Source organism: Apis dorsata, unplaced genomic scaffold (genome assembly GCF_000469605.1).
Source record: "Apis dorsata unplaced genomic scaffold, Apis dorsata 1.3 scaffold_92, whole genome shotgun sequence".
Classification (NCBI taxonomy): domain Eukaryota; kingdom Metazoa; phylum Arthropoda; class Insecta; order Hymenoptera; family Apidae; genus Apis; species Apis dorsata.
The window spans coordinates 541,172-545,566 of record NW_006263390.1 but is presented as its reverse complement, the minus strand read 5'-3'; the positions used below and the strand labels follow the sequence as shown (position 1 = coordinate 545,566).

The 4,395-nt window shown below is 36.0% G+C and overlaps 1 protein-coding gene across 2 annotated transcripts in view; it reads left to right on the top strand.

Moving 5' to 3' along the window:
* The first annotated feature begins 433 nt into the window (after positions 1-433).
* Positions 434-4,395, top strand: part of LOC102679189 (A-kinase anchor protein 200-like) — a 53,582-nt gene continuing 49,620 nt past the window's right edge. Inside the window, exon 1 of one of the 2 annotated variants that reach the window (XM_031508618.1) lies at positions 434-580. The gene's annotated coding sequence lies outside the window, so the exon portion shown is untranslated. The remainder of the gene's footprint in view (positions 581-4,395) is intronic. The other variant, XM_031508621.1, reaches the window with a different exon arrangement.

The window sequence follows — 4,395 nt, the reverse complement described above, 5'->3', positions numbered from 1 at the left end:
TCTTCTTTTTTTTTTTTTTTGTTTCCTATGACAACCAAATATGTATTTATAATCACTAAATTCAATATCAATTTTTCTACGTCTTATTTGTGATATGTCAAAATATTTTATTTATTAAGTTTACAAGTAATAACAGTTCTAAAAATGATTTCAATTAAAGAGAAATAACAGTTAATAAAAATTTCCAGCATCTCGAATCGTAATGCGTAAGTACTTAAGGTTATAAATATTATACTGATATAATGATATAGTATAAATATATATAATTTAGATATTTCATGATTATAAGTATTATAATTAAAAAGAAAATGTCGGTTATGTATTTGAAATTAATTATTAACTCCTATTTCGTTTCTCGTCTGGATATAAATAAAAACAGAAATTTAACCGTCCCTTTGTGAACGGGCTTTGTGGATAAACTAGTTGGCGTTTTAAAGCGTAAGATGGCGGTAGTATTTTTGTCGAGGTTAGTGAATTTAAACGCACAAGCGCAGTGACCGGCATACTCGAGTGAAGTGTTGTTGCAAGTGCTTGGGATCCGTATTCTGTCAGATTTTTCCAGGATATTTCATCGTTAAAAGTAAGTGAAAAGTTTTCTCTAATTTTAAACGCCTTTCAATTACCGATAAATATATTTTTTACTCATTGATTTGCTTTACTTCGATCATGAATCAAAAGTTTGGTAACAACGATTCGCCGGGTGACGCCGGTTCTATGAAAATGTATTTCGTAGCACGTGGGTCAGTAGTAATCTTTGAACGAACATATTTTAGTTTGCTTCATTGAATGTTGAAATTTTATATATTTTCGTATTTTTGATTTTCCAAATCGATATATTTTATACGATCCCAATATAAAATTTTGTTCTCATTGACAGCGTCAAATTTCTGCCTGCCTCGATACATATTATGCGTCATCTGACATTACCAATTTACGCAGTTCATTTCGTAATTGAAAATTGATAGAACAAATATATAAACCGACATCGGATCAATATTAAATCTTCAATATGGTTATTAGTTGAAATAAATAATATTTTTATGTTAGAGTTCTTTAACTTCTATACTATTGCCCATTGTTCATTTGGTGATATTACGATATCGTAGAATACATTTCTTTCATGAACGTGCAGATACGAGATGTGTATTGTATAGAAGCGAAAGATTCTCAAAGCAGAATACAAGGTCGTCAGAATGAACTCGTCTTATTTATTGTGGTTGGGTACTTGGGTACTTGTATTTTTATTTCGCATTCTTAATACAATATGCGACACGAAGTTGATCAATTCAAGGTTAGCTAGGTCAAAGTGAGTTACGGATCAGTGATTGTTGGAAAAAGATAGCATTCTTCCACGAATGAGTTATGTATAAGTATAAATCTAATTTTTCTCTTGTTTGAATTTCTTTTTATTTTTTGTTTTTTCTTTAAAAAAACAATTTAAATTTATTACTAAGATTCGAAATGTGTAACTGTTCCATCCCAATAGCAATAATTTTTTGTGAATTAATTAATTAATCGCAGAACAAAAGATTCGCAACAGATATCGATATGACTAACGAGTATAATATACGTTAGGATGCTAGATAGATAGAAAATCTAAGATGTTGGATTTTAGCGATCGTTCATCATGTCAGGTAGGATCATCTTCGAGGCGTTATTCTTGTTGGATGATTTTCGATTCGATCAGTCTCTGCGGTTTTAAAAGCATCTGCCTCTGTTTGCCTACTCGTGTGAGCGCGTATACGCTCTCCCCCTGATATGGAGATTTATTTTCGTGCAACGAAGAAATCAATGACGGAGCCGATAACCTCTCTTCGCGCATCGTGTTTCTTCTAACTCCCCCGACACTCTTTTATCTGATTCATATGCACAGCTGTACATGTGCAATCGTGTAATCAATTCCGAGCACGGAGTGCGAGTTCCGGTTCCTATTCGAGTAGTATCCTCTGTATGTACCCCCGGTATATGTCCCTTTTTTTCTCTCCTCGATGATGACTTTCGTATCACCAACCTAAAGTACTATTCTTTTTTCTCGTGTACGAGGGAAATCAGAGGTGAAATCAAAGTAACGATAAAAGTATTAAACATATCGTATTAAATGTTATTTCGATTATGTATAGCAATCGGACGATAGTCGATAATCTAATCTAATATTTCATCTATATGCACGTATAATAATTGATGTTACGATTTAATTTCCTTTAATCGTAAATGATATCGTGAGTCATAGAGAATAAAATAAAATTTATTAACATGATTTCCAGAGAACACAAATCGATTTTTTTCTTATTTTATGATTAATACAATGAAAGTTCATCCAGAAATTATTATTTTATAGGAAAAAAAAGATCGACTCGCGTCGAATTCTTGCGATTCTTAAATTCCACGTATCGAATGCCGGTTATCGACCTCTTTCGACACGCTTTGTCGCTCCTTTTTAAATAGTTCACCGCGGTCGAGGCGAAATCTCGCGTAACGGGATTTCGAGTATACCGTAAAAAAGCTCGTGGAAACGTCACGGCATTGACTTTCTTTGATCCGCTAGCGTAAACTCCAGTTTCCCGGCTTACCTTTCGAAACACGTCCACATGTTGACGCGAAGGCGCGAGAATCGCGTAACGAAATAATACAAAAAAAACAAAAAGGCAAGAAAGTTCACGTCTTCGTTAAACGGTGTTCGTGTAATCGATATGTGTCAAATACAGTATTCGAGTGACTCATTAACGTTCAAATTAAGTAAGTCACTTTCTTTTATATACATCCGTATTATCGATCATGAAACAATCGTCAAATCTCGAGTCAGTAATTCTCAACTATCGTTGCACTACGATAAATGTTATTTAATTCTTGTTTCTTTCGTTTCGTCTTGTCCCCGTTATATAGTTGGCACAATCTTGGTGGAATTATTATTATATGGTGATTGTTTTTCTCTTTTTTTTTTGCTTTTTTCTTTCTTGTTCAGTGATCGATCGTATTATTTTTCACATTTATCGTTCGAAATTGGTAAAATTTTAACCGAAAAACTTCGATTTTAACGCGATTTCGAATTTTTTGCAAAACGGTAGGCAAAACAGTGGTTCTCACGGGCTCGATCGCGGCAATTAGGTCGAATGGAAAGCGTGATGAAGGGCTATAAATGCGTGAGAACCGCCTGTTTAAGGCGCGAGAACTGGTTCTGGGTTGATCTTCTTCCCAAGGCCCTCTTCTCGATGTTAAACACTGCAGAGATGTTACGAGCTTCTCGGACTGCCTGAAATTAAACGTCGGGGACAAGGAGCCTCGAGGACCGCCTTTTCTCGAACCTCCATTTCAAACGTCCACCACCACCATCACCGTCACCACCACCACCACCACCACCACCATCGCCTCTTTTCGCTACTTCCCCTCTTCTTCTTTCTCCCTCTCAAGTCTCTCTTTCGTCTATATCCAGTTTCTTTTTCTCCATTTGCTTTCTTTCTTTCTTGTCTTCTTCCTCTTCTCCTTCTCCAACTACTTACCAGGCACAGGTAACATTACGAAACGTTTCGATCGTTTTAAATTCAATTTGGAATTTGGGCGATGCGAAAAAGGGGCGGAAAAAAAAAAAAAAAAAAAAAAAAAAAGAAAGCAATGATCGATCAAATATGCGAAACAATTGCTCGATTATTTTTCGACTCGGTCGATTTTTCGCTTCATTCGTCATTTGTCCCATTATCTATTTATATAATCTGTTTCTCGATTATTTAACGAAATCGCGCGGAACCCTGGTATCTAAACGACGATTCAGAGCGAAATTTTAACGGAATCGCGCGATAGTTGGTCGAACAATCGAGAACCGTTGACGATTTTCTAAAGGCAGAACGAAAAGGTAGAGACTGCGTGTATCGGTTGGGCATCACGTGCACCCAGAGTGATTCTCTTCCAAGCCGTGGCTCCGTTGTCAAGTGGACAATATCTTCTCGTGTTACAACAATGTTACCGTTGCCGAACAAAACGACGCGCTCCGATGTTTCTTCTTGCATGCTTCCATCGTGTTCGCCGACATTCTGCCCTTCCATAGCGGTCGAGATATCGCGTTATAATTTATTGCGTCACTCGCATCAGCAAAACTCTCCAGTTGCTGCTTCATTTCATTTCGTGTCTCTTTATCTCGCTCCTATGGCAAACGCCAAAAGAATGCGTGCATACGTAATACGTAAAATTGCTTCTCGTTTTAAACTCTAAATTCCAAAAAGAAAACCATTCACGTATTCATCTCTCATCGTATCGATATATCGACATCGATAATTTTCTAAGTCTTCATTCGATCGAGTAGATGCAACAAGAATCATATATACATAATACGTAAAATTCTCGTTTTAAACTCTAAATTTCAAAAAGAAAACCATTCACGTATTCATCTCTCACCGTATCGAC